This window comes from Meles meles, chromosome 12 (assembly GCF_922984935.1).
Source record: "Meles meles chromosome 12, mMelMel3.1 paternal haplotype, whole genome shotgun sequence".
Taxonomy (NCBI): Eukaryota; Metazoa; Chordata; class Mammalia; order Carnivora; family Mustelidae; genus Meles; species Meles meles.
Window position 1 is genome coordinate 84,938,000 of NC_060077.1, and position 11,690 is coordinate 84,949,689.

At 38.7% G+C, this 11,690-nt stretch overlaps 1 pseudogene; it reads left to right on the top strand.

The window, feature by feature from the left end:
• Positions 1-4,617: 4,617 nt before the first annotated feature.
• On the top strand, positions 4,618-4,750 carry LOC123954729 (annotated as a pseudogene).
• The last annotated feature ends 6,940 nt before the right edge of the window (positions 4,751-11,690 follow it).

Below are 11,690 nucleotides of genomic sequence, written 5' to 3' on the forward strand. Positions count from 1 at the left end.
TACCCAAACATATTTAAAAATATGACAAAACAACAGAGACAATGTGATTTCCAGAGAAACAAAATTATTAGATTCAAATAGCTATTGTTCAAAAAGAAATCCAAAGACATACAATAAAACAGGAAAATGTGACCCATTTAAAGGAAAAATAAATTAATTAACAAAAATTATCCTTTAAAGTGACATCCTAGCAGTTTTATTAGACACAGACTTTAAAAGATCTGTCTTAAAGGTGCTGAAACAATTAAAGGAAGATGCAGAAAAGTTAAGAAAACAATGTATTAACAGAATGGAAATATCAGTAAAGAGATACAAAACCTAAAGAAAAAAAAGAAGAAATTCTGATGTTTAAAATATTATAAGTGAAATGAAAAGTTCCCTAGAAGCATTCAAAGCAAATATAAGCAGGCAGAAAAAAAGAATCAGAGAACTTGAAGACAGAGCAATAGAAATTATCAAGTCTGGGGCACCTGGGTGGCTCAGTGTGTTGAGCCTCTGCCTTCGGCTCAGGTCAAGATCTCAGTGTCCTGGGATAGAGCCCCTCATCAGGCTCTCTGCTCAGCAGGGAGCCTGCTTCCTCCTCCCTCTCTGCCTGCTTCTCTGACTACTTGTGATCTCTCTCTCTCTCTCTGTCAAATAAATAGATACAATCTTTAAAAAAAAAAATAAAAAAAAAAGAAATGATCAACTCTGAGAGACAGAAAAAAAGAGATTGAAGAAAAGTTAACAGTACTTAAGGTAATTGTAGGATAACATCAAGTCAACCAACACACAAGTTGTGGGAGTCCCAGAAAGAGAAGAAGCAGAGAAAGGGGCAGAGAAGATATTTTAAAAAAAAAATAATTATTTTATACATATATATAAAATAATATATAAAATATATTATATATAATATATAAAAATATATAAAATATATTATATATATATATATATGGCTGAAAACTTCTCAAATTTGATGAAAGACAAATTGTATAAACATCCAAGATCAAAACTAATGATGTTGGCTAATTGAACATAATAAAAAAAAATCCAAGAAGCTAACATCTTTTAAAAAATTAATATAATTATCAAAGGAGCTCAAAGAACTGCAAGTAGGATGAACTAAAAGGGACTCCCATCAGGAAACCCTGTAATCATTGTTAAAAGACAAAGACAAAGAGAAAGTGGCTGGTAGGAATAAAAAAATGGTACAGCTCCCGAGGAAAATAATTTAGTAATGCCTCAAAAAACTGAAGATAGAATTACCACATCACATTTCCACTCCACTATTAGATGTTCCCAAAAAAAAAAAAAAAAAAAAAAAATTAGAGCAATTACAGATGGTTCTGGATTTACAATGTTCACCAAATTATTTTTCAACTTTATAGTGATACAAAATTAACACACATTTAGTAGAAACTATACTTTTAATTTTGAATTTGGATTTTTTCCCAAGCTAGTAACATGCGGTTCATCCTCTTTCATGATACTGGGACGTAGCAGGAAGCTACAGCTCCCAGTCACCCAAGAAATCACAATCCTCCTCCCCCTCCGCTGCTGGGTTCCCTCTCTCGTTGTGTCTCTCTCTGTCAAATAAATAAATGAAATCTTTAAACAAAAAATATGTTGCTTGAAGAATATGAACAAAATCTGACCTCACACAGATTTGTAGCCAGACAGGGAGAACCTAACTAACCCCTGAAAAAGTCTCAGAGACCTCAGGGGACTTCCAGCCACACTTTGAAACCATACATCTATCTTAAAAAAAAATCCTCATCATTTATAGCAGGTACAGATTCTAGCTAGATTTATATGAATTCTCCAGAATTTAATATGAATAACACATTGGTTAGGAAACAATCTCAGATACACATATATCAGGATAGAGTAAGTCTTTTTTGTTTTCCCACAAAACCTGGCTTCTCTTTATCCTTACTCTCATAATCAATTTTACTTACCGTTCTCACTCATTAGACTGCCAGCTTCTGTGGGGAAATGCTGTCCTTTCACTAGTTAGGACCAAGTCACAAGTTAAGAGCACAATGAATACCTCTTTAATGAATGCATCATGGAACAAGTAGACGAAGGAAAAGATCTGAAAGTCTGTTTAAAAGAGAATATAATATCTTCTTGTGAGACTTGGAGACAATAGAATGTCCATGTTCTGAGAGGATTTAGAAGGATAGAGAGTGAGAAAATTGTATGCATTTACAGTGGTGAATAGTTTGACATCTTACAGACCTCTGGCTGTTATCCCAGACAGTTAAAAAACAGTTTTTTTTTTCCCTCTCTCTCTTTTTTTTCCAGTTTCTTAATGTGGTTTCAATGGTAGCACTAATCTTAGTATTTAGAATCTGAAAAGAAATTTTATAAAAACAATTTAATCTATTTAAAAAATACCTCCCTAGAGGTGCCTGGGTGGCTCGGTGGATTAAAGCCTCTGCCTTCGGCTCAGGTCATGCTCCCAGTGTCCTGGGTCGAGCTCCACATCGGGCTCTCTGCTCAGCCGGGAGCCTACTTCCCTTCCTCTCTCTCTCTCTGCCTGCCTCTCTACGTATTTGTGATCTCTGTCAGTCAAATAAATAGATAAATAAATAATATTTTAAAAAATAATAATTCCCTAAATGCCGGCTGGGTGACTTAGTCGTTAAGTGTCTACCTTCAGCTCAGGTCATGATCCCAGAGTCCTGGGATTGAGCCCCACATTGGGATCCCTGCTCAGTAGAGAATCTGCTTTTCCCTCTCCCTTTCCTGTTCCCCTGCTTGTGCTTTCTTCTCTGTCTCCATCTCTCTCTCTCTGTCTCCTTCTCTCTCGTGCATGCTCTCTCTGTCAAAGAAATAAATAAACAAAATCTTTTTAACAATAAATAAAAATTTTTAAAAATACAAACAATTCCCTACATTGAGATAATATGGTAGAAGAAATAAGAAAGGAAAAAAAATTCATAATAAAAAATAGTCTGTTCAGTCACAGAGCTATCTAACTTACAGTAAGACGTCTGGTACCTCCATCCAGCCTCCTACAGGATGAGTCTATCATTGCATTTTCATGTATTGTATGTGTGTATGTACTTAAATTCCTGTGGTCTTATACTGGTTTAAAGCTAGGTCTCTGAGTTTGTGTATGCATACATGCGTATGAGGGACACAGAAAAATACCCTGTGGCCGGCAGAGGACAGATACAAAATCTTGCAATTTTTGTGGAAACTGTGCCTTTTTTCCAGTTACTGTATTCAATTTAAAATGTGTCACTTCTCTCCCTCCAGTAACGTACGAGGAAGGAAAACATAACCATTCTTGTGTTAAAGACATGGAAACAGGGGTCAAATGGATTGTCCAAATCATTTCGCCAGCACGGAGTAACAACTTCTGCATCTGCAGTGTTTTTCACTTCATTGCTTGCCTCTTCCCTCCTCCTCTCACCAGTCCGGCTTTATCAGCCTGGACGTGTGTCTCCTCTTCGCTATCATCGTTTGGATGAATGCGTAGCTGACTTTGTGGATCTTCGTCGATGAGGAAGCATCTGGTGGTGGCCCCGAAGCTTCTGGCACTCTGGTGAGTTTGCCCCACAGCTCGGTGCAGATGGCCGGATTACTGATGGAAATGAGAGCCTCCTGTGTGAATGGCTGCCGCAAGGACGGCTTCTGCCCTTGTGTTTCTAGTACCCCACTGTCTTCCTCAGGGGAACAGTGGCTATTTATGAGGTAGCCACTGGGTGGCACAAAAGTGCGTGCTTTGTACGAGGCCCTTGACTTAATGGACAAGCAGGCTAGAGAGGAATTAAAAGTGTTGCCCCCAGTTCCTATTTTGAAACAAATCGAAAGGTTCAAATTCAGATCCTAAGGGAAGGTCTGCGTTCTCATTATCTAGCACACCTCCTCTACGATGTTGTCTTCACTGCATGTGTCTTTATTCACGTAAAGGAGAACGTGTCCCACACATACATACACGCCTCGCAGTCCAAGGACTAAACATACACACACGCCTCACGGTCCAAGGACTAAACAGAGTCATCATTCATACAATAGAAAGTAGAATGCCATTTATGGTATTATTATTATCCTTGTCATTTATGATAAAATTTTCTCTCTAATAGATCTTATTTGATGGGCCTTTTTGGGCTTTCTGAGTATGTGTGTGATAATTCTGCTTCGGTGTGGCAATTTAAAAAAAAAAATGATAGTTTATTTCATTTTTCTCCCTGCTTCTGTTGGTTTGTGATTGTTGGAGTTACATTCATCAAACAGCACATTCATATGCTGCAACATCATTGTGGCCGTTTCATATCTATAATCACTTAAAGAGAATGAGTGGGGATTAGCCCTTAGCTGGAGTGTTTCAAGAGGGAAAGAGGGAGCTTTAGTGTTTAAAAACAGATGAGCCATTTTCTACCTCCAGATCTCTTGCAGGATTTGTGCCTAGTCTGATTTTCTTTAGATTGAGGAAAATGCTTGTATCTATGAAGAATTTAAATGAGTGCATTATACAAATGTTATATTCAGGTGGAATGTAGCATTATATAGTAGTCTATTTAAGGGATTCAATGCCTGGAAATCCAGCACAAAGAAAAGTCCCATTCCCTCAGACTTTTGTGTTTTAGAGACAATGTGAAAAATTTGCTTTAAAAATGAATTGCAAGCTTTGCGCAGTGGCAGTATCGTAGCCAATGAGGTTTATCCGAGGCGCGATTATTGCTAATTAAAAATGAATTGCACATAGAAGAGGAGGCCTCCCCCTCATTCATGTATGTTTGGAAAAGTGTGGAAATAATAATAAAAATGATAATACAACAAACATGTTGTCATCAGATTATAGTTACATGATGTTCTAATGAAGAAACATCAGTTAGTGATATTTCTTTTTTTTTTTTTGTGGGGATTTTTTTTCCCATCAGAGAGGAAGACGCTTTCCAATGTGAGGAGTGTGATACCGGGGTATTGGAGTGTCTAATTTGGAAAGGCAGAAGATGTCAATGTTGAATGATATTTCTTCTTTTCTTTTTAAATTGTCCTTCACATTTGTTTATTGTCAAGAATGCCCACTTGAAGATGAGGTATTTGAGGACAAAATCCCTCTGCTTTCTTTTTTAAATTCTTTTTTTTATGCTATAGAATTTATCAATAACAGTATGCATAGTGAGCCAATAAGATATTCAGCTTTTCCATATGTATCTCCTTTTGCTTAAGTGTGTTATAAAAAGTGTTGGAAAAGAGGTGAAAATTGCATTCAGCAATCAAATGCTGTATTCAACGTGTCCACTATTGTGTTGCAACTGAATGGGTAAAGCATCATCATAACCGGCTTCTTCATCTGCCTCATTTAGGGCCACTAAGTAATTCTACAGGATAGCTCAGTAATAGCTTGGTGAGTCAAGATGCTGCAATTCTAAAATAGAAACAAAATGACCCATCCAAATATATCACGGAAATGCGAAAAGGATCAAGGCATGGATAGGGAAAAACCAGAAAATTAAAGAGGCTTCAGGGAAATAATAATAATAATAATAATAATAATCCTACTTATTTATTGAACTATGTGCCTGGTTCTGTACTGAAAGATTCATATCCCTTAACTTTACTCCCCATAATTCTGCAACAAAGGTTTATTTTTTCTGCAGATGGAAAAGCAGCAGAGTGAGGAAATGCATCTTGCCTAAGATTACCCTGAAATTCAGTGACAGAGGGGAGGTTCCAGAGTGCATTTATGATGACTACGAAATTGACTGTAAGGGAAGGTAGATATTTCATGCTCGTTCAATGTCCTACAGTTTACCAAGTGTCATCATACTGCCATTTGATCCTTTCCGCAGCTCTGGGATATACAGATATCATTACTCCAGTTGTACAGATGAATACATAAATATTTAAAATAACAATAATCACATGCCTAATAAGGCACCAGGCCCAAGGTGGGAAAGGGTTTGGGGTTCTATCAAGTCAAAGCGGTTGGCTTGAAGAACTGATTGAAAGTAAAGAATATAGACATAGAGAGAGAAGAAAGATATACATTCCGGAGGCCAGTTCAGATGAGGATTCATGGATTTTTATATTTATTCTTGTTCTACAGGTTACTAGAAGAAATGTGCCTGGAGGGGAACCATGGGAAGAAACAGTATTTGAGGAAATAAAGGTGGCTTACAAAGGCTTTGTGTGTTGGCAGAGTTCGGGAAGAGCTGACCCCTCTCGCAGTTAAGGGAGGCTGTGAGTTATGAGGAGAGAGCCCTGGCCCTGACGGCAGCTGCTGTGGGTTCCAGACCAAGCTCAGACACTCACAGGCTGACAGATCTTCGGGGCGTCCCCATAACTTCTTGGAGACTGGTTTTCCCTGCTTGTAAGATGAGAGAGTTGAGATACACAAGGTCTAATGGACTTACCAATAAGAAAAGTTTTGACTCTAGACTTTTATTATACTTCCGGCTTCATTAGGAAGCTATCACTGATAAGGGGACAGCTCAATGGGCTCTCCAGGGAAGGAAGAAGCCCCAGAATATCTTCTACCTGCCATCACGGGGCCTCCCTCTAGACATCAACTTCAAAACAGGCGGCAATAGTGTTAGCCTGCTACTTTGTCCCTACGTGTCTTCCTTGTAATTCATTCAGGTGAAAAGGGAAGATTCTGAGGAAATAGACCAAAGAAAAAGAAAATGGGAGGCAAAGGACTCCCCTTGACTTTCCAACTCCCAGTTAGAGGATTATCTGCAGGACGCTTTCACTCCACAAACAAGTAACAGTGTATCTTTGAAGGCAAATGAGCTACATTCTTGGGACGTTCTATGTTCTTCCCAAATTTTCTGGTTATCCTAACCCTGGGAGAACCCCATTTTCTGTATTCAAGTGCTGATCAGCTGCTTCTCTGCTCTTAAATACAACAAAAGAGAGGGCACTCTGTTTTTGAGACTAATTGTTAGTCACTTTCTTTCTTCTGAACGCATCACAAAAGGCCAGGATCCCAAAATAGACAATCCCTCCTCTTCCAAAATGCATCTAAATCAGTCATTTTCGGTGCAGGCACTTCGGACATTGGTAAGGGCAGTTTTGCCCCACCTCAGCCATTTATCTATTGAAATAGACATTATTTTAGTATAAATTGCTTTTATGTCTCATTTATTTTTTGTTGGAACATCGTATTGATTTTTTTTCGTTATTATAAGTATATAGGTGGGTTTATTATCTATGAATTTCATTTCAGGATATTAAATGACCATTATAAAGCACTTATTCTGGAAGATATAATTCAGTCTTACAGGAGTCAGGCTCACTGGTGTAAAATAACTCACATTATTAAGTGAGAGGAGGCCCCTTTCCAGAAGCCTCCCTCAGCTCCAGCGTCTTTGTGCAGCCTTGATTAGCCAGCTTCCTACTTTCCTAAGTCTAGTAGGTCATCTGATTTTTTTTTGCTTGTTTATATACAGAATAGGAGCACATGGGCGAAAAAGTCTGAAATCAGTGTTGCTAACTTTCCAAACCCTGTAATAATCTGCTCAGCTAATATTGACTGAAAACATGCATTGTGAGAAACTGAGTGTTCAAAGGACACATCTGGTCACAGTCTCAAGAAGGTAATGCTTATGGTTGTGAGGGAAGAAAGACACCTGTGAGCATAAATCATTACGTTCATGGGTGTAGTATTAGAAAACAAATAACATGTTCTAGAATTGCAGGAGAAACAATTCTTACAACTGTGCTCAGAGTAGGCTTTAGGAAAGAAATAACATTTGAATAGAGGCTTAAGGGTCAAATGAGGTTTTGATATAGTAGGAGAGCAAACAGACTGAACAAAGTTAATTGCCATAAAAATGTGGCCACGTTCAGGGAATAATAAGCGGTCAATATGCGCAATGAAATGTGCTTCCAGATGGAGCTGACAGGCAGGATAGGGCCAGACCTTGGGAAGCTTTTAATCCCACACTTAGGAATTTTAACCTGTAGGAAGATCCTACATGTTTTGAGGAGAAGGTGTTGGCATCACGCAGATTTGTTTAGGGAAATGACTGGCAGCAGGGTAAGGAATAAGGGGGAGCAAATAAAAAGAAAAGGGGCAGGGAGACGGATGAAGATTTTCTTCCATAATCCAGTGGTGAGTTACTATGGCAGGACTGAAGCCAGGCACTCGTGCGAGAATGGGAAGGAGAAAGGCAGACAGGAGAGAAGATGGTATTTCCTGATCGTGGGTGGAGGGGGCAAGGAAAATCAAGGAGAAGAAGATGACTCCGAGCCTCTTCATGTGGATGACGTACATGAGTGAAGGAGAGGGGTGCCTGGGTGGCTCATTCCGTTAAGCATCTGACTCTGAATTTCAGCTCAGGTCATGATCTCAGGGTCTTAAGATCAAGCCCAGCGTCAGGCTCTGTGCTGCAGCGTGAAGCCTGCTGAAGATTCTCTCTCCCTCTGCCCCACCACGTTCTGCCTCTAAAATAAATAAATACATCTTTAAAAAAATAAGTGAAGGAGAGAACATCATTCCAGAGGAATGGATGTTTAGAGAGGGGACAATGAATTTGGATTGCAATGCACTGAGTATCCCCCAAATAAACTTTGTTCTCAATAGAGGTGATATCAGCATTCAAAAATGTCCCGCTCCCTCCTAGACATTATAAACTTGTTTTCACGGCACAGTCCTGGACTGGTTTCAAAAGTCATTCAAAATATGAAGGGGTTCTATTATGATTGACACAAGAGGAAATTGAATTATAGAGGCATCAGTATTCTCTGTGGGCTCTATCAGTTCTTGAATGAATGCTACCATTTAAAAATGTATCATGCACGTCATCTGCCAGTAAACACACGGCTATTGACAATACTCCATGTGGGGTGGCCTGCGACACTGTGTGTGATCCTATACAGAACAACAAAACAGAGTTCACACCAGTAGAGCAGATACGAATATGCAAGCACATTCCACACCACTTTTAAGAAGCCACTTGTTCCACTCACTCTGATGATAACGATCTGACACAAGGTTTTTCACCAAGTGTTAATATTTTCCTTTTCCACTGTTGTTCCTCAGAAGTAGGTGCCTCTCACTCAGACCCCCAACAGTTGTTTCTATGGGATAGCCTAATTCTAAAGTCTATAATTACTGGGCTTTTATTGAACAAATGACCTACCATCTCTTCATTGCACCCATCTCTGGGAAATGTATTCTGCTTAGGGGTCGGGCACTGCTCTGGGTAGGGGTAGTAGGCAAGGAAGGGCTTCAGGACTGGGGATACTCCCCACCTGAGCACTGGATGGCCTGAGTCAGAGGTCTACATCACGGAAGCATTTTAAAGAGAAGACAAGAATACCCAGATAAGACAGGACTTGAGAAAACAAAACAGAACTGGTCACCATATCTAGAGAAGTAAAGTCTTAATATGAAAAAAAGGTTAGTCAGAAATAGAAGCACAGCAATAAATAATAAGCTATTGGGGTAGATCTCCATGAGCCCGTTTTAGCCAGACATCTTTACACTTTCAAATCACATAACTAACAATCCTCCATCTGACTTCCTGCTCACCAAGTAGCAGCCTGATAATAATGTGGCTTCCCATGTGGCATGCCTGCGGGTTGTCTCTCCAATTAGATGGCTCATTATAGATTGGTAAACTGGTGTACATCATTGCTTTTCAGCATGGGTGATCTGAGATCACTCCTGCTTCAATTATGTTAGTAAGTCAGCTTTGCAAGCCACCTAGACTTAGAGCCAGTCCTTGAACCATAATGAACTTAAGGCTGTCTCCCAATGAAACTTCTTTGGAGATAGAACTATCTTCTTTTAGGGCTCCTAAACTCTCATTGATCACTACTTTTCTGAATTAAATTTTAATAATTGTCACTATTGGCACAGCAAAGGTCAGGATTGGAGAAACCACGTAGTAGCATGGTGGACCCAGAACTGTCCTATAGCCTGGGTGACCATGTAATTTAGAGTTTAATAGCAGATCACATTCAAGAATGCAAAGGAGCACTCACCAAATTTGAGAACAGAATTAAAAAAAAAAAATGTTTCAAAGAGGGCTCTCATAAGAAAATTGTGTTATATGGCCACCCTACTCAACTCAGGTTGCTAGACCAATCTTGAGATTGAACTTGAGACTTTCATTACGATTCTTTTCTGAACCTATAATGAACCACTACCAAAAGATACAGCCTTGGGGCACCTGGGTGGCTCAGTGGGTTAAAGCCTCCGCCTTCGGCTTAGGTCATGATCCCAGGGTCCTGGGATCGAGCTCCGCATCGGGCTCTCTGATAGGCGGGTAGCCTGCTTCCCCCTCTCTCTCTGCCTGCCTCTCTGCCTACTTGTGATCTGTCTGTCAAATAAATAAATCTTTAAAAAAAAAAAAAAGATACAGCCTTTTCTCTGTCATCCAAGCATAGAACCCTCTCAGAACTTCCTGGGACAGCTCCTTGGGGTTTCTGCACTTGGCATTCCGTAGCACAAGCAAACTTTGCCCTTTAGGATGACCTCCAGACCTGGCGACCTCACTTGTGCATAGATCATTCTGTAACTGCTGTGTCTTAGCTGAGGAAATCTGTTCCCTGGGGAGAAAAAAATGAAGTTCAGGTCTATACAAAATTATCAGAGATTTAAAAGTGGTTTTCTTTGGAGAGAGGACATGGGATTCAAAAGGAAGGAGAAACATTGATTTTTCTAGTTACAATTTTTGTACTGTTTAAATTTTCTTTTAATGATAGTCTTTTTTAAAAAAAAATCACCTTACTGCTTCTAAAATTCTTACAGGCTTGTGTACCTGTGCGATGAAGACCCCTGTTGGAGGCCCATATGCTTCTGAGGAAAGCAGAAATATTATATTTTTTTGAGTATCACAGGGGCTTACACAAGGCTCTAGTAGAGAGAAAAATATATGTTTTAGAAAATAATATAATAAAATAATATAATATGTGTAACATATTATACTATGTGTTATATACAGAATTTTATATTATTAATTTAGTTATAGAAATGTAAATGTATATCTATATATTTCATCTATATTATATTATGTAATTTTATATATGTATATACCTATATATGTACATACATAATCAGTGTTCCTACTTCCTACTACTTCCTACTTCCTACTACTACTAATTTCTATACTGGGTTTCCCCTTCTCTCCTGATAGTCTTCAGTTCAGGTTTATCGCTCAGAATAGTCATGCTGAAGTCCTCATGGTATGTAAAGTGAGATGTCTGGGTACAGACTTCATTTGCTGAAAAAGATTCCTCTGAGCACACTTTACAGATGGAGACAGCTGCTATAAATCATGTGGAATTAAATAATACATTTTAAATTTCTTAAAATGGAATTAATTAAAATTAAAACATAAACATGTGAGTGAATAAATATAGAAAAACAATTTAAAACTCAACAGCAAATTTTTATTGCTTAACATCAGCTCCATGTTTAAGATTGCTTTCTGTTACAATATCAATGATTGTATAGAATGCATTATTAAGATTGAGCCCAAAGAGAAAAGCCAGTGTAAGTGACTCCAACAACGTAAATCATAGAGATCCCAGCCAAGAAATAAGCTGCATATATGTCTTCTTGGCTTCTAATAGAGATGCTACAATTTCTGTGAAATAGATGGTCTTCCAAGCTTGTTGACTTCCAGTATGTGCCCAATCCTAGACAGGTTGTGATGAGATTAAGAGCACCTCCGTCTAGCAGTGCTCTCAAGAAGGGGAAGGACTTTAAAAAGGGAGTACTAGAAACAAATTGAGTA